Genomic DNA, 24,258 nt, shown 5'->3' on the forward strand with positions numbered 1-24,258 from the left:
AAACTGATATGCTAGTTTTTCATACTCTACTTTGAAGTACTGTGATTCTGGAGATAATTTCTAGGTGAACTAAATGGTCCTCGCCTACAAGAGTGTGTTATTTGAAAATCTGTCTTTAATGGGAGAATGAAAGATTCTTCCTTGTATTTAGGCAAATCAGTAATTTAGTGGGTAGGTTAAGTTATTCTCTAAATTGAAGTCATTGAAGTTTTGCCAATTAAGACTTTGTGTGATATCATAATTTACATGAGATCTTGCTTTTCATCCAACATTTTCTAAATGTTAATTAGGCTGTGCAGTGTTTCTCTGAAACATGTAGCCCATTTTTCAGAAATGTAAACTGGTACTCACAGTTGTCCAATGATGCGTTTAATAGGAAATACTCTTGACTCTTAAGCACTGCTTAAACTTTGAGATAATGCTGCTGTTCAGACCCCTTTTCACAAACTTTAACAAGTGAGGAATATGTAATTTTCATGATCTTCCAGCTTCATAGTGAGTCCCAACGTTGTCCTCTTGGATAAATTGATGATTGCGATCATGTTTGTTCTTGTTGGTTTAAAGTATCTAAATAGTGCAAGGGCTGTGCTGTGGCCCGCTGCAGTGGTGGTTTGTAGAGCACGAGATGGAGGGTATACGTGGGTACGCATTGCCCGCCCCGTGGCGTTTCGGGAGGGGACAAGTGAACCTCTTGGGAGCTGAGCTGGTGGGATCTGAATGCTTGCAGTTCTCTTGGGACGGTCCCTGGAGAGAACTGCATTTAAGACCACACTTAAATTTTGTCTTGGAAACAGCAAGCTGGAACAGTTCAAAACAGAGTGGGGAAGTGAATAGTTTGGGAGTGCAGATAATCACATGCCCCATGCTAAAATTTGCTTGCTCTGGTCCCCTTTTTAGCTGTGTAAGACCAGGAAGCCCACGAGAGAGCTGGTTTTTTAAATATCTCCAAACCTACTGGGATAACTGATAAAATTTTTGATGGCAGGGCCTTAGGACAAACCTGTCTAATGTACCGAGCTTTATGTATGGCTTAATTAATTCAATTACTTTTATTCAGTTTTCTGTAATTGCTTTTAAACAAAATTTAGTGTAGGTTTTTATTTTAAGCCTACACCTTGATTCCCAATTTGAGTTAATTCTGAAATTAACTGTGCTTTTTTTAGATCAAATATTTTTTTTCAAGCTTGTAATTGTTTGGTCTTTTATTCCTGAGGTAATTAGTCTAAGAATCTACAGGGAAGATTCTGTCCCATGTCCAAAGTGGAACTTTGTTGCCAAAATTACTAATTACCCACAAAAGTTATTTCAGGGGACTGTGCAATTTTTGACAAAGATTAAGACATAATTTTGGCAAGCACCTTTAGGTATTCAGATTGCTGAGTCGTAACAGTAATTATTAAGGCACATACTTAATATGCAAAAAAAAAAAAAAGAAAAAAGAAAAGCATGTGAAGCTGTTGATTTGTCTTCTCAGTTTTAGTTCACTGTTATGTTAACATATCAAATACTAGAAACATTGTCTCATCAGAGGTAACTATTGTATCTTAAAATGTGCTGAATTCTGTAATAGGATCCTAATACAGTGCTATTTTTTATCTCAAAAGCATTATTTTGGGTATTTTTTTCTGTTTTAAATCACCTGCTCATGTACGTATAATCTTGTATTTTCTGAATTGCACTCACACCACACTTAACTGGTGCGTGGAAGATGATTTACATTGCCACTACCTCTTGAGCTTTGCTGAAGAATGTAATTGTACTGAAATAGAGAAGGCACAAAGTTTCAGTTTTCTGTATTGCATCTGAAAAATACTGGGAAGGAAATGTGCTGAAGCATTAGAAACACTGAAGATAGCTTTTACCTCCTTTAAAATTAGCCTTCTAAAAGACAGGTGTTTAGTTCAAGCTGGTCATCTCTCATCCTTCTGTAAGGAGTTAAAAGAGAGAGGTGGCATTATCAATCACTAGATTTGCCTGTTTTAGGTACCTGTGTTACACAGGGGTGCATGGCCTTGGCCTGAGATGCCTGTTTGTCCGTTGCCTCTCGCCCGAAGGGTAAGTGAGTATAGATGCCTAGGATCAAATAAGATGCACTTTGGGTACTGTTGAGTTCAGAGGAAATATCTAGACTTCTCAAAAAAGTAGGTAGGTATTCAATTTCATTAGAACTGTCTGTGCAAATAGCTGGTGTTTGATTTAACACTATGCAGACAAATACAATTTTTCTGAGTCTTCCTTGTAGAGGACAGCCTGTTGGAAGCACAATTTCTGTGTGCTGTATGTTTCTTCACCATTGCAAGCTTTGTGACCCTTTTTTCTGGTTTTTACTCCTCCCTGCTTCTGCTTGTTTGGTAGGTCTTCCTTATTTTCACATTGAAGAATGGCTTATAAGAAGAAAAAATGGTATTGAGGTACCATTTCCAAAGATTTCCTGGTCTGTAAAGTGTATATTTTGAGAGTCAAGTCCTTCATCAGTGGCTGAGATAAACTCTTGCATAACTGGACAGATACTCTGAAGTTTGTCCAGTTACGGCGGTCCACACAGAGAAGAGATCTTCAAATTGATCTACTGAGACATACCTGAAGGTGTTTCTTTTTCTTTCTCTGATCCCCTTTCAGTAACTCAGCAGAGCTCTAGCGTGAGACCTGGAAACTTTTAAGAGGTGCTCTTAACTCAGTGGAGGGAAATCCTAGCTCATGTGCTCTGCAGTTACATTCAATTATGAAAAATAAATATATTCCTCTTTAGAAACTGGTAAAGCTGTTAGAAATGAAAGCATTACAAATTTATTCCTCAGTTGTTCTCCTTCATATTATGTATTTCTTCTGGGACCTGGTACTAACTTTATCCTCTTAGCAAAAGGAAACATGCTATGGCAAGCGCTAAACTCTGCCATTATTCTTCCTTCTAAAGAAAGGATGGCTGAAAACTAACAACTTTTCATGAAACCAGTCCACATTTTATACCAAAGAGGAGAAAAACCCAAGACTTTCTAAAAAAAGTAATGCTACCTCCTCATCCTGAAAAGCAAATGGGAAGGAAAGAGCTCTTTGAAACAGTTGATAACCTTCTGTAGTCTGCAAGGTGTTTGGTGATGTGCTTGGCGAGGTGGGACTGTGGGGTAGCCCTCTTCTTATTCAGTGCAGTGCGAGTGATGGATTATATAAATCACTATGGTAGTCTTACCAAACTATAGAAAGCAAGTACAGGTAAAAACGTGTATTACTTTGTTTTAGTTGGTGAGTGCTCAAGTTTTGTATGTATAGACAATGTTTTCAAAAAAAAAAAAAAGGCTTCTACAATGTATGTATGAAAACCTTAGATAACTTTGACATTATTTTTTTCCTATGAACTTTGTTTTTCTATATTGTCATTGTGTACTTCCTGACAGTTAGTTTTTGATCCACACTCAATGCAATTTTTGTGTAGCAGCTAGTAACTACTGTTTTCCACTATTTAAAATTTGCTTTGGATTAAAGATGTTTATTTTGATAACTAATCAAATATATGAGTATTTATATATCTTTAAATCATTCAAGAAACTTAGTGTTCACTTCCAAAGGTCCAGAATAAAGACTGAATGGAAGCATGGAACTGAGGCATAAAATTAAAATTGTATAGAAAACCAAAACAGAGTTTACGCAAAGCGAATGTTAGGACATAATGGAAGTTGAGGAAAGACTACATGCCAATTGCAGTCCTAATTTGGCTTTGCATATTATTGCTTTTAGTCTTCTCTGGGCATTTGTAGCCACATGTCTGGCTGCCTGTTCATCCATCCACCACTTACTTGGAACACAAAAATCATTTTGGGCAACAAAGACAAATCTGTAAACTGTGTGAATCTACAACACTGTGTAAATCACCAACTGTACTTTATAGTTAGCATTTAGAAGAGAGCAAGCCAAGGACGGGATTTATGCTTACATTGTCATTTGCAGTTCGAGTAAATGGCAGATACTTGTGAGTTTGCTTACAAAGTTTTTCCTGCTATCAAGTACATATAATCAAATCCGTATGAATGAACCCCTCCATTTCCTTGCATTTTTGTATAAAATTTCTCATTGATAAAATATTAATTACACTATATTTCCAGGTTATGTACACAAAGTATATGGAGAAGAAATTTTCTGACTGTAGCTTTGCTTTTTTTTTAATTGTTGTAGGTGTTAGGAAGTGATGCAGAGCATGAAGTGCCTTACGTGGCAATTTGAGGCTGTTACCATCATGTTGCGATGAAGTCTCTGACGAACCTACCAATAAAGCTGTTGTTTATTTATAGTGTTAGTGCGTCTCTGCTGGATAGTGGACTGAGCTTCACAAACACATTTTGCATAGGCTTCCTCATGGTTAAATAATACTGTCTGCTGATCACGACAGGTTCTAGACTGGATTTCAGCAGCTGGTTTCAGAACAACAGCTTTGCTGCTGAAGAGGTGTCCCTTGCACTGTCAAGTGCCCCAGTCTGGGTTATGGCAGTTGTCCATTTTGCCCTCTGTGCCTTATTTGTAGACTTAAAGAATGAGGATCACAATCCTCAAATGCAAATTCCTGCAAATGTACCATCTTTAATCTTATAATTGGGGGAGGATGGGATAGAGAAAAGCTATTACATTGCAAATCTTTGAAATTTGGAAAAGACCCTAAAGCTAGAAGAACACCTTTTCTTAATCCCTTCCAATTTTATTCAGATTTAGTTGAGTTTAAATAGTTCAGACATACCATTTCCCTTTGCTTGTTTATTTTTCTCAGGAAAATGGTGTCAACCTGCCAAATTAACGCCTGAACGTGGCTGTTCCAGGGGGAAGGGGTCCCAGGCTGCCACCGAAACATTAGATTGCGTTCTGCTGGGAGCTGACAGAGCAGATAGAGCAATGTGAGTTGGAGACAAGCAAGTTAGTGAAGTCCTACCTCCTATCCTTAACTACATCCCCGCAGCCTCTCAGAATACCTCTTGGGAGAAAAAGTTCTCACAATTCCTGGGAAACTTGGAAAGGCAGACAGCCTGGCCAGGCTTACTCCATAAAACCATAGTCTCAGCAACCCTTCTCCCTCCTTTGGGGGCACAAATATGTGGCACGGATCCCACCTCCAGGGTGGGAGAAAAGAGAGGGATAAATTGGGCCAGGGCTCCCCTGACCGCTGCTGGAGTTAGCACTTAGCTCCAGGGGCCGTTTCCTTCTCTGGGATAAAAACTTTCCTCCATCGCCAATTAATGTCCTGCATCCCATCTGACAGAAGTCTGTGCTCTAATTTCAGGCTACAAGCCCTGATGATGGATGCACGCTCCTTGTTGCTGTCCATATTAGAAACTGGCTTTTTTTTGTCACTTTTTAAAACAACAGCTAGGAAATGACTTTAAAATAGCTTTTACCTGTTTTGTAACAACAAGTAGTGGAAACAGAGTATGCTACAATGCTTAATGATGTAGCAAAGTATTTTGCCTTGAAAAATAATCCTATAACAGAAAAGATGTAAAGTGGTTGTTTATCTGTTATTTCTGAAGGTAAATTATTTTTATGCTTGTTCACATGTAACCAATGTAGAAAAGTTTGTTTATTTTTTTCTAATCATAGTACATCATAGTACAAGTCCCCTACTTACCTTTCCTGTAAGGTATCAAGTTGTGTGAACTATCAAGGGAAAGACTGAAGAGGAGAGCCTACACCAGTGTGCAGCCTTCAGGCCCTCCAAGGGGTTTGTTTCAAATGTACACTACAAACTTAGAATGAAGTTTATGTAAAAGGTGAAAGGAAAACTAAACGTTATAATGAACACTGCTGTATTTGCAAAACGACCTTACTGTTGTATCTGTATCTTGAATTCATTAGTTAAGGTCTGTTGGCAGACCTTATACAGAAAACCATATAAGTTTTACTAGTGGGATAGTCTTACATTTTATAGCGCTGAAACGTCTAACAATGGCTAGATACTTAGCAGTTTTACAGAAAATTGTCTTAATGAATTATGCTCTTTTTTCTTTTTTTTTTTTTTTTTTCCAGAAGGGGCAGTTTTAAAATTCAATTTTATCTAAATGAAAGGCCATCTTAGAATACAGTTCAAATTGGTTTTTCTTCCAAACAAAATACCATGAAATTTCAGTACTGCCAGGTATTCCTGTCCATGCTATTGTGAGGAAAGACGCAATGTGACTATTTGGCAGTTAGTTTATCTGATATAATCTTTTCTATTAAAGAGCAGAATGCACATTGCCAACCTTTTGTTATCTAATTTCCCGACTGCAGTACAGTATCAGGTTCTGCCAAACTGGCTTACATTTTGCAAGTGCTTACCATTGACTTTAGTTATCTTTTTCTGGTAGTCTGCATCCTGCCACTTAGCTGTAAATGTCACACACTCTTCTTCATTCATGCTTCCTACTCAGAGTTATCTTTGTGGAAATTGTATACAGAAAGTGTACAGTAAGTGCGCAGGAGAAAAAATATATGTAAGAAATGTCAGGATCTAGAAGACTTAAAAAATTATTCTAACACCTTAAAGCATGTTTCAGTGTGGACTAGTTTTTTTTCCAGTTGTATTTGCATAATATGTACCTAAATTTATCTTTCATATTTTACCTGCAGGCATTGATTTTTTCAGATGTAATCTGACTCTTTCTGCTTTAATTGGAGAGGACAGAAATAATAGAAATGGAACAGAAGTCAGTATATGAAATGCCAAAAATTGTTACCATTCAACTGTGGTTGCATTATACGTTTCTTTCAAGTATCTGATAGGCTGATCTGCTGACAGATTAAAACTATAGTGTGAAACACACCATGAAACCACCTCCTTGCTGTTTCTGAATAATACTTTACTATACATCTCCAACAGAGTTTTGCTTTTTAAGACGTTTTGCTGCAAGTAAAATCTTGTTATATATCCTTGCAGAAGATATTATGTAGATTAGAAAAAAATGGTGGTGGTGGTTTTTTTTTTTCCAAAACCAACGGAAAGACTGCTTTTAAACTGCTTGCATAGCAGGCAAGAAATTTCATGTGCTCAGAAGAAAAAAAACCAATTTTCTAATGAAAGCACACTGCCTTTACATTATTCTAAAGAATATCAAAGCCATTATATCCAATAGCATAGTGAACATACATTCAATAACAGTGTACTTTTGACTGTTATAGAAGCAAGCAGTGTTAGATGCAACTGTCAGAAAAGATGTGTACGTAGCTGTACACTATATGTGTACACCACTGTGCCATAATACTTATTGTAGGAAATTAATCATTTATCTTGAGTACCTACTTATCATTAAGTATTTGTTATGTTTTAAAACTTGGTTAATGTTTTTTTTCTTGTGTCTTTTCTTGACCCAATTTCTGTTCAGGGTTTTGTTTTCTTTCCTTTTCTTTTTTCCTCCTCCCAAACACAAGCTACCTTGTCTTCCAAACAAATCAGACAGAAGTCCCAGTCATGTGCTTTCCCTTTTTCCTGCTGAGTGCTGACATGGGATTTTTGCTTTGTTGTAGTATTTCTCTGCTGAAGATGAGGTTGCTTCTGGGAGTTGCATTTTCAGTAAATACCTTCTTCAGTGGTGCGTTATTAATATCATTTGTACAGTGCTCCATGTTAAATTTCACCTCATTGATTATCATAATACAGAATTACTTCAGAAGTTTAGTTCTGCCCCAGTGGAAAATACCAAAGATGCCATTCCTGAAAGCTGCTTTTGCTTCACTGACAGATGACTTCGCCAGATCAAATAGGTTGATGAGAAGAACACAAGTGAGCAGATCAAAACTGTTCATTTATCTGTCCATCATGTGTATCCAAGAGATTTTTCTTTCCAGATAACTTTACCACAAGTCAAATCTTGTTATGTCTTTTTTGTGATTACTCTAAACTCAACAATCATGAGATTACTGTGAATCTTTACTGTCATTTCTTGTGCCATTCAGAAAAATAACGCAGATTTGTGTCGATGCATCTGAACCACCTAAAAACAGCTGCTAAGAATTTGCACTGTCTTTTCAATTCAGGATTTATACAGGGTTTTTGGGATACTTTGAAGGTCCAAAGTAGAAAGTGGTGGGAAGTACGTTGATCTTAACACACAAAAGTCATTCCAGCTGGTACCAAAACTGTTTGGAAGTGGCATGGCCACATCTTGCGACGAGAGCTTTTGTGGTCAGCCGTAGGGTGCTCTCTGAGTCTAGCTGATTGCCACAAATACTTTGACAAGTTTTTGGGTGAAGCTAAGTTCTCCTGCAAAATGTCAGGCACCAAGGACAGCCAACAGAAGCCAGATCCATGAAACATAGGCTGTCGTCTTGATGTGTTTATCCTGACCTCTCACTAAGCGGTGAGAATGAAAATATTCTGTCAGTTTGTGTGCTGATTAAATTATGCTATGGAACCATCTTGTGTGACTGCTGGGATTTATTTTCTACAGTTGTTAAGCATCACAGGATGTTTTGCAACAAGAGTTTTTGCTTAAATGCCATGAGCAGTAAAAAGATTTTCTAAAAACACTGGAAGGTGTGTATTTGAGCTTTTTTTATATATATATATATATATATAAAATAAATATCTTGATTTGGTCAAATTTATCCTCTGAAAGACATGAGAGAGTTCAACATTGTCTTCAGAGATGAAGATGATTAGAGCAGTCTGTTATTTCAATTGCCCATGCTCGGTACATGTTTTATCTCCAGCTTTCTTGAGGTGAAACTTTGCTCTTCCAGATCAAAATAATGTTACTATTTTCTTTGATCAAGAAACTACTTAACTTCTACTGGCTGCTACTTCTGATAAACTCATATAAGAGTCATTTTCTTTTCTCATGGTCTCTTTTCCCGATACTGGCTCCTTTGTACTGCCTCCAAGGAGAGGCTTTGCTCTTCTGTGAGGTCTGTAGAGCAAACTGTAGACAGTTGTTTCTCTCCCCTTCATATCTTGAGGCTGAGTTTGTTTCAAAACTCTGTCCGTTTCCTTGTTTTCTGTTGTCTTAAGATGGTGCAGGGTCTACTTGCAACTTTTTTTTTTTTTTTTCTTCCCTAGAGTGCATAATACAGTCTCATCCTTGGTGAACTTTAGGAGTCATGTAGTTAATATGTAAATTAATAAAAACACTAGTAATCCAGGGTAGCTCAGTAGCTGTACCTTTTTGCTGAAAAAGACAGTGACTTGGCAGAGAGCTTCTCTTCAAAAAAGTTTCTAAAGACCAAAGGTAATGAGTTGTTATAATGAGCTTATGATCATTGGTGTTTTGTAAATGCCTTCCTAGCTCCATTATGTATTCTTCCATAATGATCTGTTATGTCCAGTTTGAATTTTCCTCTTACCTATTTTTGTCTGTTTGCTTTGTCTTTTCTCAGCTGGACTAAGAAAAGTCACAGTGAATATGCTTTTTCTCATGACTGGTTTATTGATGATCAAATCATTTAACATTGTTTCTGTTAAGTTATATATACTGACTTCCTCAGGTCTCTCACTGTACTCATGAAAAATCATTCACACAAATCTTTTCTGAACCTGTTCAAGTCTGTCAGCATTCTGTTAAGACAGCATATCTCAAAACTGAGCTAACTGTTCTGCTAATGGCCTGCTAAGTTTGTTTACCAGGTAAAATACTGTGCTTATACACCATCTCTCTTTTGGGGCCATAATATTGCACTGAAAACCGTGTTTACCTTGTTATTCGCCATTCTGCTAATTCCATATCCAGTTGGTAAGTGGGTCATTAGCAATTTCTATTGTTTCTGTCCAGCTGCATCCCCAGTGTACCCTGGGCTTTTCCCCAGCTCTCTCCCAGGCTGTTTTCCATGGCTTGCCAGCTTGACGAGACACCAAGCAGGCTCTGTTTGATCTGTGCGCTCAGTGCTTCTCTGATGAGGTGGCCAGAGGTACGCACAGTCTGACAGGGTGGCCAAGAGCTGCCTCTCAGTTGCCAGTCAAGTCAAGTCATGCATTGCTGCTTGGCTGCTGTCGGACCAAACCGTTGGTTTTGAGGTTGCATATCATGCAGACCTAAAGTCCTTTTGGAGAGTTTGTTTTCTAGGATACTGTCTGGCTTCCCATAATGTGACCTACATTCTTCACAGGTATATGCATATATGTGCACATATGTGCACACACGACCTTTCTAACATGCACCTGAGTTAAATGTTAACTGCTGTTTTGGACCGTTGTGGATTCAGTTTAGCGAGAAGTGCAGGTCACTCTGCATCTATGACCTGTCTTTCTCATTGCATGTGTTTACTCTTGCCCCATGCCATTTGCTGATTTTTCATAAATGTTTCTATACGTTATTCTAGTTGGAAAATAGTTGTATAGCTTTAAGCTAAGATGTAATTCTTGCAAGAAAAAAGATGCAGCTAAGTGATAATCCTTTGTACTTAATTATACCTTCTTTTGTCAAAAGGCCATTTTAATCAATTTAATATGACTGATTTTGTCTAATGCTAGTAATGTGGCGATAATTGCTTCAATTGTGTATGGAAGAAACATGTAGTTTCTGACATGAAAGTGTGACTTAGCTACCAAATTAAAGACAAAGTTAGTTTATCAGTCTTAACCTAGAGATTTAAAAGTCTTAAAGTAATTGTTTTTATCTGTGAGTGTAAAGTTTGTCTGATAAGTTAACTCCTGCTGTCATTATACCTTTCTTTAAGAATCCACTTATCTTCATTACTTTGCTAGTAATTTTAAGCTATAGCTAGCTATATCTTGCTGTGCAGTAGGACTTCAATCATTTTGATTTAGTTTTGTTATTATTTGGTAACATGAAGTATGTTATCGGTTAAACACCCTTACAGAATTTTATTGTGTGGTAGGAATTCCAGTAATACTGTCAGAAAATTGTACTCTCTGACTTGATATATTTTAAACTCATATAGTAGGAATGGCCTCTACATTTGCATTTGTGGTATTGGTTTATGTAAATTGAGAGGTAATGTCTACAGGTTTTTAAAAAAATTGGCAAGTCTAAAGCCAAGAAGCAATGTCAGCTTCAAATTGGAAGTGTCACAGGAAAAGTTTTCAGTAGGAATAGTGAAGGGAGAACGCTGTTTTTAAAATGATTCTTAATAAATTATGGGAAGTTGCATATGATAAAGTTGATGGTGCCAGTAGGGTTCTGAATTCAGGAGCCTGACCAGTTACACATTGCTATGTTAAGAAAATTTCAGAGTGAAATTTTTTTATTGTATTACTAAGTACTGTGTTGGTAAAGCGGTGAACTTCTGGGTATTCCATGAAAATTTTGATTGAATATATGATTGGACTTTTAATTTGGATACTATTGGACAGAGAAACTGGAAATTCCATACCTGAAGAAAACATATTTGTTGATCTGGTGACAATTGGCTGTAACTGTTTTCCTGCTGAGATGAGGGGCTGGGGGTGCTCTTGGTAGGGCAGCGCTGCCTGAGAATTCCCCTGCGGCGGCTCTCTGCGAGGTGGTGCGTGAGATGCTGTGCAATGCCCTGTAGCTCTGTCCTGGATGCTGGGACACAGAGTATGGGCTGGTTTTCACCAGTAGTTAACCAGTAGTTAGCATTATTCCTTGTTCAGTACAGCCTGCGGACTAAGAGCAGTGGCAGCTGCATTTTGCTTTTCAGGATTTTTGTTAGTGCTGAAAGTGTCCCTGTGGAGTTAGCAGAGTACATTATTTCCCTGATATGTTTGTCTCATTTTAGCAAGATAATTTGTTTTAGTGCAAATCTGATAAATAACCTCTGAGGTATCACAAATTGCTGCAAACAGATTGGATCAGTCCAGTCACTCAGGCATAGGACTGGGAACAGAAGTATTGGTTTTAGTGACTCAGAAGCTGTTTAGTGTTTTCTTCCAAATGGATGGAGTTGTTGCAGATGGTATAATACTGCTGTTTCTTTTGCAGGTTTTTGTTTTAATCTCTTAAAATCCACACACCACAGATCTTTTAATCTGCTATAACTTTACTATACCTTTTTCCAAGAATTGTAGGAACCTTGCAATCCTTTTCACCCAGCTTTGGACTCTAAGGTTCTAGCTCATTTTCTCAGTCCCAGAAATGTGATGTACCCCTCTGCCAAAGCCAAACAAGCAATCCAAAATAACCCCAACCCCCAAATACCTCCTGCTAACTTCAGCTCTGATGCCTTAAAAAGCTCCAGAATCCTTTCCTGTCCTGCCAGATGTTCCTCCCATATTTTATGAAAACAAATGAAGTCACTTTAGCACATGAAGATGTCTTCTGTTCTCAAACTTTGGGTTAGGTCATTTACTGTGCTCTGAAGTGTCCCTCGTGCATTCATGAATTTCTAAGGCATTCATCAAAATTAAAAGAGTTTTTAGGATGCCACAAAGACAGTTTTCTGGTGTATTCACAATGTAGAGCTAGAGTTCTTCCTTTTGTCTACCATGTAAAAAAAAAAAAAAAAAATCTGAAGTCCTGTAGTTCAGGATTTTGTTTTTATTTTTCTTTCACACTGTCTTGTAGATTACATGAGAGTTTCCTGTCTATCTCTGTTCTACTTTCTACCTCTTTAGATATTTGTTAGTTCTAAGATTAATATGTCAGTTCTGCAGCTGAAAACAATTATGAAATTTCTAAAAGATTCTGCTGATCTCTTTCTACTGATTGTATTAAAAAGCTGAATATCTTTAAATTATTGGGCTTTTTTCCTCTTCAGGAATATAAAGAAATGTACTTTCAGAAGTAGACAAGTGCAAGATTAATTTATAAACCACAAATGTTCACTGATTTTCACATCCATGAAGGTGCTTCTACTTGACACTTTTACAGACTAATTTTATATGGCATTTGAATGAATTCTTCACTTAGATGTATTATACCAGTAATGGTAATGTGATGATAAAATTTTCTTTTGGCGAGTCATGTTCTTGGGGAATAACTTATAACTGAAAGGCACTTACATTCACAGTAGGAGTGTAATATTACAGCTTTCTAATACCTGAAGCAGTATTCATGCTACCAGTCCACAATCTGAAATAGTGTTTTATAATCCTTCCTAGAAGAGCTCCTGTTGTGGTTTAACCCCAGCCAGCAGCTCAGCCCCACACAGCCACTCGCTCGCTCCCCCCTGGTGGGATGGGGGAGAGAATCGGAACAGTGAAAGTGACGAAACTCATGGGCTGAGATAAAGACAGTTTAATAGGTAAAGCAAAAGCTGTGCACACAAGCAAAGCAAAACAAGGAATTCATTCCCCACTTCCCATGGGCAGGCAGGTGTTCAGCCATCCCCAGGAAAGCAGGGCTCCGTCACGTGTTAATAGTTACTTGGGAAGACAAATGCCATCACTCCACATGTCTTCCTTCTTCTTCCCCCAGCCCCTTATATGCTGAACATGACGTCATATGGTATGGAATATTCCTTTGGTCAGTTGGGGTCAGCTGTCCCGGCTGTGTCCCCTCCCATCTCCTTGTGCACCCCTGGCCCCCTCACTGGTGGGGTGGGGTGAGAGGCAGCAAAGCCCTTGGCTCTGTGTCAGCACTGCTCAGCAGCAACTAAAACATCCCTGTGTTGTCAACACCGTTTTCAGCACAAATCCGAAACACAGCCCTGTACTAGCTACTATGGAGAAAATTAACTCTATCCCAGCCCAAACCAGTGCAGCTTCAAACAGGTAGATTTCTGTAAAACAAGAGTCTGTGGATATTTTAGTTGTGAGCAGAAAATTTAAAGATTAGGTGACTGGTGTTCCTTTCCAAACCTTGGGAATGGTCCAGGGTCATTCACTTGAAATCTTATCTGTCCCAGAATACGCTGTATTATTCGAGCACTCTCATATCCAAAGAGCAATGAGTTGGCTGGTTTAAACAGCACTGCTTCAGAGCACTGGATAAGCAAACCCTCCTTTTTGTCTTTCACTAGGAATTCTATTTTCAATTACTCTTGTGTTAACTCAGGGAAACACTTAAAACAAGTATGTGTGCTGCTACAATTTTTACGTGAGAAACGTGGACATTTAGGATTGTGGCTTACAGACTAGGATTCATATGACAAGAGATAGTGGATAGAAGAAAGTATATGGTTTGTATTTTTTTTTCTTCCACATATAGAGCAGAAGTATCTCAAATATCTACAGAAGTATGCATTCAATAGTATAAGATTTTTCATTTAACATTTGGATATCGTGCTAGAAACAATGTTTTATAAACAAAGTAATAATACATATGATCTACTCAAGAGGTAAGTGATACAGCAACATGTTTTCTGAGTGCTCAAGTTTTACTTGACCAAGTGCTTTGTGGTTTTCTACATATTTTCTACATATTCATATCTATTTCTGAATAGTTTGCTTTGAAAGCATATCTATTTCTGAATAGTTTGCTTTGAAAGCATAAAAGAATAAAGAAAGAATAAAGATCATCTAGCAGTTAAGGAGTCTATTAAAATTTTCTGTTTCCTAAAATCTTAATAGTGAAGGATTTTTTAAGTATTAGACCCTAAATGCCATAGGCTAAATAGCAATCCTCTGAAAAGGGTAATATTTAATTTGGCATATTTGTTCTGAAGGTTAGCTATATTAAATATTTGTATTTTCTCAGAGCTTGAAGGAAGCTTAGTGTTTGCAGTATCTTGTGTAATTCCTATTTCCAGAGCTATATTAAGAGGTTATTTGAGGCCACCACTGTGTTGCTGTCAGCAGACACACCCCTCATGGCCAGCAGACCGTGCTAGCCCAGGGTGAGCTGGCTAGAGACATCATGTTTGGCTTGCATCCTTTGTTCCAGCTGCTGAATCGTATTAAGAGACATCTAAAAATACTCTGAGACTAATTTAGGCAGTAACGTCTTTATTAATTAAAACCCAAAGACAGTAAAAACCATTAAATGCTTAGTATCTATCTTCTCTGTATTCACGCAAACAACAGCTGTAATTAAGACTGTTGCAGTCACGGTGGGAGAAGCGGTGTCTGCGAGTGGGATGGCAAATGGTCCGTGGTACGTTGTTCCTGCTAACATACGGGCCGCTATTATAAAGCAGTTTAAGAAATCTGGTGGTAAGCAGCACATAACGAGCTGCGGTGGCTTAATGAAGGCAAGAAAACGAGTAATAGACATGGAGAAAAAGTCAGGATCTGTTATTTGGATTGGCCCTTCAGTGTTTCTGTTTGACTTCCAAACTAAAATGCCTTATGAGGGTCAGCATGAAGGTGACTTTCTGGGAATGGGAAGCTTAACCAAGCTGTATCTATTTGCTTTCTTTTAAGATTTGTGAAATTTTTGAACTTTTACATTTTACACCACAAGATTATCTGTAATAAAATCTGTGGGACTCATAAGGTGTTTCTCGTTACTGGATTGCTTTTTTCTTAATTTGCTTTTGGTACATTAGTCTGATAATCCATTGTGAAAAAGTAGCAAACTCTAAGTCTTTATGTAAAATACCACTGTAAATATGTACAATTTAACCTAATCAATTTTGTGGCAGCTTTGAGGTGACGATAGTAGTTGCAGCCTCACAAATTTGGAGATAAAGGCAGTCTTGCAAAGAAACTGTAGGGACAGGAGAAAGCTGAAGCTGTATTTTTGATTTTTTTTTTTTTTTTATTGCCCTCAACCCTACCTCCCCCGCTTAAGTTTTGTTGATGATACTTGGATTACCAACGGTGCCAAAACCTAGGAAGTGAGTAAGTTTGGACCGCGTGCAATGTATAATTCTCTTCAGAACGGGGCGGAGATTCCGCTGGCTTGCAGCAGAGTGCTAGCAAAAGGCTAATACTCTTTACTGGTTAAAAACAAGGATTTAAAAAAGCTTTCCACAGATACGCAGCACTGGTTTTCTGAAGCAGAAAAGTGTTTTTTTAAGAGGAAACAACTGCGAACCTGAAATGAGGTTTCATTGTATCTGTCAAGAGGCAAAACATTAGAGTGATTATATAAAGTCCGTCTCAAGTACTATCATGGCTAAAATCGCTCAGAATATTAAGCTATGTAAGATTCAGATGTATGGAGCATTAAATTCTAACTAATAACTTGATATTAGGCATTACATAACATCAGTGATTTTCCACTGTTCATTTACTGTTGTCTTACGAACTCTGAGGATATTTTTTCAGTTTGTTTTACTTGCTGTGTCCAAAAAATAATCAGCAGCTGTGCAGAGTCTCCATGGGAAAAAACAACAACCCAACCCCTTAAATTACAAATGCTGAAAAAAATCAGTATTCAGTAACAACCAGGCAAAATAGTTGTGACGAATGGGACTCATCATTTCTATTTTAAACCGTGACGTGAATTGGATGATAGAGTAAAACAATCATGCTTCAACTTTTTAGCTGTATGGACTAGAATTTGTACTCTGGTAACAATAGAAAATGTGGTAGAAGACATCTGTTGAGTATGTGGACAGGGATATAGAATTACGTTGGTCCAACACCCAGAACCTGCTGTATGAAGCACAGGATTGCTGCCAAAAAAAAGCAGCATTAAGAGCTGTTTAGTCCCTTTCCTTGTCTCTTCCGCAGGGTCAGGTCGCAGAATGATGTGCTAAAACCCGAGACGGAGTGACTTAAGTGAGGTTCATGACAAAAATGACTGCAACAGGAAGCTGCAGCTGATAATGGAAATCACTTCTGAAGCCTGAATAAGGGTTTATTTAGATACAGTGTAATAGTTCTCCATGTTTAAATTTAAGACAGTGCAAATGGAGCAACGTTTATTTCATGCGGTATGATGAGAACCTTGATCCTGAATGCCAGATAATCCCTCAGATATGCACTTTCCTTTCTGTGCCATTTAGCTTTCTGTATAAATCTTTGGTTGCATTTAATGATTATTCAGGGATTTTCTGGTTTAGAGGTACTACTTTAGCCTACTTGGGATTTTATGTCTGTGAGAAAATGAAATATATTTCTTTTTCATTTCCCAAAGATGAGGAAAAGGTACAGAAGGAGAAGATTTCCACGTAGGTCAGTGCTGCTACACTATAAAATTCATGTGATGTGTTTGTTATATTCTAATGCCAAGTTTTAAAGAAAGTGTTGCTGTATAAATATGTGGCCTCTTATTGTCGTAGCACAGGAAAATTAGTAATGGAGTTACCTCATTTATTACTGAGTTATTTATCCACTTCCACCCCATAGTAACAACCTGTAGCACTAGAGGAAAGACATTACGGTTGTGAAATTTCTTGAAGACTGGTACTTCCAAAGTGAGATATTGTAGCTAAACAGTAATTCCCAATCTTTTTTTTATAAATTAGCTGCCTTTCTGGGTTGCCTTCTGAATCCCCAGACAGCTGCTGCTGCTTCGCCCTCACAGCTGCTGTGCGGTGCTTGTGCTCTGCTGGCTCCGGCCATCCTGGTGCTGAGCTCAGCCTCTCCAGCCCTTGCACCAGGACTCTTCCAGGGGCACCGTTCATATCTGACCTGTCTTTTGGAAGCAGCAAACCACCAGGAAAACATGCTTGCATAGGCTCAAGACTCGGGAACCATGTGTCTAAAATACTCCTTCTCCTGTAATGTGTATAAATCTATTCCTTCAGCTGATCAGAAACAATAATTTTTGACCCTGGAACTTACTCTGTCACTGAAAGGCTAGAATGTTAAATTGAAGTGGTGACCAAAAGTGGTTTGCCCCAGACCCTCAGTAGTCTATTTAGTTGAATTTTGAGTGAGTTATTATTTTTGTTCTTCACCTTTGAAAAAGGATTTTATTCTTTGAAGTCCTTACTATTCAATCATATCTCCATTCCACTGAATGGGTTGGAACTTCACTTTTTCTTTTTCTTTCTTTTTTTTTTTTTTTAAGTCTAGAAAGTGGAAAAACTTATAAAGGATTTTTACCTCTGTCCCCTGAAATACAAACACTTAGGCAAAGTCTGAAATTGTCTTGGTCTTTCCAGCTCTTCCACCTCACTAAAAATTTTCTCTCCCCCCCCCCCCCAAAAAAAAAAAAAAATTCATTGTAGATGGCTAAAATTAAATACATTGTAGCTGTTTGCCTTCTGTCATGGTAATGATCTTCCTAGTGGCCACATTCTTCCACCTCTTTTCTCTACTTTGTAGCTCTCTTCCATTGTGCTTCATTTGATTTTATTTCCTTGCTTCATTCAGCCTCTGCTGCTTTAACCTGGGTGCCTTTTCTTAAAGATGGGAGAGGAAGCATGGACTGGATTTGTAGTCCTGGTGGCCTTCGCTCAAGGATGTGTGTCTTGCAGCTTCCACGCGATGTTAGTTTGTTCCCCTGGTGCCCTTTCTGTAGGACAGTCACATGATGGTGGTTTCCATGCTTGTTGACCGGTCAGGGTGCAGATGCCTAACTCCAAACTCCTTGGCAGTTTTTAGTTTGCAGCTACCTAGCCTGTAAAGTGCCTCTGTCTTCACTGGGTTGCATGGTTTTTTGCTTAAGTGAGCTTCACTAGTAACATTGAAATCCCACTTGCTCTTCCCAAGTTACACTAACATGCGTTGGGCTGGAGACCACAAGAACTGCAAAATGCTAGAAAACAAAATGAACTTTTTTTCCAGTGTGTGATGGTTTGTTTGGTAATTATGCTGCAGTTGCTCCTTTTTCAAACAATGCTGTTACCTTCCTTCTCTTCTGAGGCTTCAAGATTGAAGCATCAAAGTCATCAAGCTAGAAATTGATTTGTGTTTTGAAGAGAGTGCTATACAATAGCACTTCCCCTGTCCCCAAATGGGTTTGTATGGTTGAATCTATACGTGTAAGCTTCTAGCTCCTTTATAACCTTCTGGTTAGAAGGAATATGATATTTCAAAACTGCTAAGTAAAACAAAATATTTTTCCTTTAATTACCATGCTGAACTGATTGAATTCAGTCTCTGGGACAAAGAAAATAGTACTCTGCTAAAGTGATGCACGGTTGTTTCATGATGATGAAAGTATTATTTTAATTTAAAAATACCTAAGTCTGGGCAAAAAAAATGTTGTTAATCATGTGGAAAAAGTTTTGAAAGGTATGGTACTTCACTTACAAAATATAATTTATTTTGTGAACCTAGAGAAGCTATTTTGACTTGAAGTTTAGACAGTATGAGAAAAAACAAAAAAGCTTTAAAACATCAGCTGTTATACAAAATACTGTACAAAGTAGATGCAGTTGATTAATAGAAGTGTAATGGCAAAGACTAAAATAGCTTGTTTAATCCTTTGGCTTGTGCTGTGCATTATCAGTTAGCTTGGTAATTGACTTGATTTGGTGGTGCTATTCTGTTTTCTTGGTGTTCAAATGAAAATGTCTAAGGTTTGCATCTTTGGGGAGGCCTTGTAGCAGCTGCTGTGTCTGGCTCAGCCCTAACAGCTGTTTCATGTAGGTGGCATGCTCAGACTGACAACTTTCTTTCCTGCAAGGGGTTTTCTCCATTCTTCTATATGGAGCTTATTTTTAAAGTTATCCATTTTTCCATTCTTTAAGGAATAGAATGAATTCAATTCTGTTCTTAATTTCTATTCTTAATTTTAAAACAAGGAGGCTTGTTCTTTTTAGTTTTATATATTTATGTATTTCATATATTTAAAAAAAAATCACTTTGATAATTTTGCCTCATGGAGCCTGTTCTTTCTACTGGAAGAAAGTATAGTCATATAATTAACTTTGTAGATCTTGACCCTAAGGCTATTCACAGGATAATGGATTTTCAAAGTAAAATGAAGATGAATGTTATAGCATCATAGTGGTCATATAGGGCTAACAGGGGTAATTATGACTGTTGTGATATTGTAGACCCAAATCTCCCCCTCCTGGTGTATTTTTCTAGCCTCCCTAACAAAGGACAGCAAAAAAAACCCCCGTGACAGCCCTTGTGCCAGCAATCACAAATGGTCAGCAAATTCTGGGCAGTGGCTTCTGCTAGGTGTGACGTGCACCCCTCCCAGGAAGAGGAAGAGAGAAATATTTCCCTCATTGCTTCTGTTCTCCCAGGGACAGAAGGAGTGACAGACCCAGCAAATGATGGTGTGCTTGCGTGTGGTTTTGTATAAAGCAGGTCAACATTTGTGGTAAGAAAAATTAGCTGTGATTGCCCTATGTTTTTGGCAATCATTGAGCTTTTTGATAGCCACCGTCTCTTGGTGTGGCTTTCCTTTCAAAGTGGTTGATAACTGCTCTTAAATGCTTGTGTCCTTTTTTTTTCTTTTTTTTTCTTTTGACCCTTTCTGCAGTCTAAACCCTAGAAATAATAGAAAATAATAATAATAAAGTTACTAGCAGGATGGGTAAATTAATCTCTCTCAGAGTATTTCTCTGTAGGCTTGTTTTGTCAGTATTTGTCCTGAAGGCAGTGATCAGTGATGAAGAAAGTTCTTAGACCAGCTGCTTGCTTTACCAACACAGTGTGCAGACACCTTTACTGCTGTGTTGGTTTTGCGTGGCAAGGTTTTGGTAGCGGGGGGGGCTACAGGGGTGGCTTCTGTGAGAAGCTGCTAAAAGCTTCCCCTGTGTCTGACAGAGCCAATGCCAGCCGGCTCCAAGATGGACCCACCACTGGCCAAGGCCAAGCCAATCAGCGCCTCTGTGATAACATATTTAAGAAAAAGAAAAAGCAGTTAGAGAGAGCTTTTGCAGCCAGAGAGAGGAGTGAGAAGATGTAAGAAACCCTGCAGACACCAAGGTCAGTGCAGAAGGAGGGGGAGGAGGTGCTCCAGGCGCCAGAGCAAGATTCCCCTGCAGCCCGTGGTGAAGACCGTGGTGAAGCAGGCTGTCCCCCTGCAGCCCATGGAGGAAGGATGAGGGGGTGTAGCGATTCCACCTGCAGCCCGTGGAGGACCCCACGCCGGAGCAGGTGGAGACACCTGAAGGAGGCTGTGACCCTGTGGGAAGCCCATGCTGGAGCAAGCTCCTGGCAGGACCTGTGGATCCGTGGAGAGAGGAGCCCACGCCAGAGCAGGTTTGCTGGCAGGACTTGTGACCCCGTGGGGGACCCACGCTGGAGCAGTTTGCTCCTGAAGGTCTGCACCCCATGGAGGAGACTCACGTTGGAGAAGGTCGTGAAGGACTGTCTCCTGTGAGAGGGACCCCACGCTGGAGCGGGGGAACGATGAGTCCTCCCCCTGAGGATGAAGAAGCGGCAGAAACGCCGCGTGATGAACTGACCGTAACCCCCACTCCCCGTCCCCCTGTGCCGCTGGGGGGGCGGAGGTTGAAGCCGGGAGTGAAGTTGAGCCCGGGAAGATGGGAGGGGTGGGGGGAGGTGTTTTAAGATTTTGGCTTTATTTCTCATTCCTCTACTCTGTTTTGCTTAGTAATAAATAAGATGAATTCCCTCTCTAAGTTCGGTCTGTTTTGCTCGTGATGATAATTAGAGAATGATCTCTCCCTGTCCTTGTCTCGACCCGTAAGTTTTTTTTTCATCGTACCTTTTCTCCCCTGTCTAATGAAAGAGGGGAGTGATAGAGTGGCTCTGGTGGGCACCTGGCCCTCAGCCAGGGTCAACCCACCACAACTGCTTCCTCAGCAGTGTCCTCTGTGTTCAGTTCTGCAGTTAACCTGTTACATGAGGAATAGATTTTACCGGTTACAAAGTGTGTGTGGTGTTGATGATGATCTTGCATAAAAAAAGAAAATAATTGGTGAAAGTCAGGAAGCTTGCCAGGCTGAACAGTTTAACCAAGAACCAAACCTTTCACAGAGGAGTTGTTGCATTGTTAAAGAGCCTGTCCTCAAAACACCATTCAGTAAGTTTAGGAGTGAAGCTTGTCCTTCTACCTAAGATTGTAACTTCTGTCAAAATAGTCTTTGCTTTCTTGAAGATCTTTTGTTTTGTTTTGTACTAGTTTTAAAGGAATATGAAAACTGTCCCTCAAAAAAGAAATGGAAAAAAATGGAATTGAAATATCATTTACTTTGGTCTTAATATGAAAGTAAAGCTGTAGTTAGGTCAGAGGAAATGGACATCTGTAAATCAAGATTTATGCCGTGTCATTGAGAAACTTCTCTAGCAAATTAGTATCCACTTTCACAAAGATCAAGCTCTACAAGTGCCTCTTTTGGTAAGTGAAGTTTTTACCCTGATAGAGTGTCACAAATATTCCATTTTCCTCGAGAGTACTTTGTATTGGAGATGTTTTCTGCTCTGACAAACTTGGAACATGCCCACCACTTAACCCGTAGCCCATCTGTGCTACGATCTGATTGCTGTGTGCCTGGGAGGGATGCCTGGAACCAGCTGGCTTTGTAGGATGGGGGATGCCTCTCCTCTCCGGCAATCTTTTCTCTTCTCCTCCCTTTGGCTCTACAGCTGTCTTTTGTGTCCACAGTCAGGTCATACCTGGTTGCTTCTCTGTCCTACTTGGGTCAGTTTGGTAATAACTTCCTGCAGAGTTTGGAGAATAGTGTGAAGGAGCTGTAGTGAAACGCTACGTGCCGCAGATGGGGCTCTGCAAGTGTAGCTTGGCCCCAACAAGGACGTTGCCTTGCCAGCACCCTACCTATAAATGTGAACACATGGTGGAAGGAAGGAAGGAAGCTAAAAGCATTGTGCGTGGGGAACTTAGGGGAAGTTTCTAAGAGTGGGTGACATGAGATAGTGGTGAGTTCCATGTAATGATGTCAACAGGGAAACTGTCATTGAAGATTTGAGTAAATTGCATTAAAATGTATGTTTCTAAGGCTATATCACTACCATACGCAAGCTAGCTGATTTCAGGATAATTTTATATATGCCTATGTGAGCTGTTGTCAAGAGATGCCACATTCAAAAGAATGGAGGAAAGTATTTCTAACTGGTACAGAGTCTGGAGATATTTAAAGTATTCTGCCATCATTATTTTCTTTTCTGATAGAAGTGGAAATGATACATTCCTTAGGGGAAATGGTGGCTTTCTGGCTAGGAGTTTGAAGCAGGGGTCTTGAAAAAACAGAATTGGTACTAATGTTGATGAGCTTGCTATTTTACACAATTTACTTTTACTGTAAGTAGGAACATGGAAGGAGCCAGTCAGAGGTGTTATATCCCTTTTCAGGTGTGTCTATGTGAGCTTTTTCAAGTAAATCAAGAGGTTTCACTAACACTTGCTCACAATCATGTGCAGATTTGAAAATGCTGCGTGGTGAAATTAATGAAGTAGCTAATTTCTTGATTTGGTGTGTCTGTGAAAATAGACTGCCTTGGTCTTCTATTTAATGTTGTTAAAGTTTTAATTTTTTTTTTGTGGTCATTTTTTTGTTCGATAACAAGGCAAACTGATTTGGATAATTATCAAACACGATTAAATTAACTTCAATTTCAATTTATGAATTTATTTTGAAAGTTCGGTGAGCTCTGTATGGTAACAAATTTATTACATGGTTATGGCTGAAGGTAGCACTCAGGACGAACAATGATAGGAAGAAGTATGGCATGCAGTCTTATGCTTGTGGTTACACATAAGATCTTTTGCTGTTTATTTGCCCTGTCTTGTTCTCATTTTAATGATTTCTAAGAAAAGTGTATTGCACCTGAAAATGTTGGAAGGACTGAAATGATTGGAAGACAGTGGGAATACAAAATCAGGTTAATTATAGTAGCGTATGTTGTCTTCCTTGTAATGAGGTGAAAATGTTTTTGCTTATTTTGATCTAGATTTTCCTTTTTCTATTCAGCGTTAGAGGCAGTTATGTAAGCAGTGAATAGATTCTATGGAACAAAATGACTCACCAAGATAGACTATAATGCGCATAGCTGTGTTGTTACAGGGAAGTACTCAATGACTCAGCTGTAGAAGAGGCTGCTAATTGGAACCGCTGCACTTGTGGGTTTAGATGAATATCTACCCTGAACCTGGGCCAACACACTTTTTGGCACTTCTTGCTGCATGAATTACTGGTCAGACTTTGAAAAGCGCTGGGTGTCCCACCTCCCACCCAAGGACGTTAAAGGAGCTCTTCAGATTTAAATTTTGCTTTGCAGTTAACTAATTATTTTTGTTGTCTGTTCTTGGCAGCTTCTACGAAGGGGATGAAGCATAAACTTCCTGTGCTTTCCACTCCTAGTAGCATACCAAAATCTGAGGCTTTGCTTTTAAAATGTGTTCTAATATTATCTTAATCCTTTCATTGGTGTCTTCTCGGTACGAGAGTAATCTCCCTGTCACAATTCTGCATCTGCTCGCAGAACAAGCGAATACCTGTGCGGCTGCTCACTGTTTACATCTCAGTTTGAGAAAGTCTAAGAAAGAATTTTTTTCTGTTCTTATTTTCACAACCTTTCCAAATGTGGGAAAGCTGTACCTGAGCTGAACACTTTTTCTAGCCTGCGGAGTCATCAGCACGAATGCGGTTACGAAGCTGGTTTGTGGATCGCGGTGGTGTCTGGCGGTGCGAGGCTCGTAGAGCTGTCCTTGGTAGCTGGGGGCG

At 39.0% G+C, this 24,258-nt stretch overlaps 1 protein-coding gene across 6 annotated transcripts in view; it reads left to right on the forward strand.

Moving 5' to 3' along the window:
- The window catches only part of TLL1 (tolloid like 1), a 141,668-nt gene that overhangs the window by 32,723 nt on the left and 84,687 nt on the right, over positions 1-24,258 (forward strand). The window contains exons 2-3 of one of the 6 annotated variants that reach the window (XM_075751827.1): positions 7,480-7,525; positions 7,613-7,735. The exons of the other annotated variants lie outside the window; for them this stretch is intronic. The gene's annotated coding sequence lies outside the window, so the exon portion shown is untranslated. The remainder of the gene's footprint in view (positions 1-7,479; positions 7,526-7,612; positions 7,736-24,258) is intronic. 6 annotated transcript variants of the gene reach the window in all.

The sequence above is a fragment of the Balearica regulorum genome, chromosome 4 (genome assembly GCF_011004875.1).
Source record: "Balearica regulorum gibbericeps isolate bBalReg1 chromosome 4, bBalReg1.pri, whole genome shotgun sequence".
In the NCBI taxonomy this organism is placed as follows: domain Eukaryota; kingdom Metazoa; phylum Chordata; class Aves; order Gruiformes; family Gruidae; genus Balearica; species Balearica regulorum.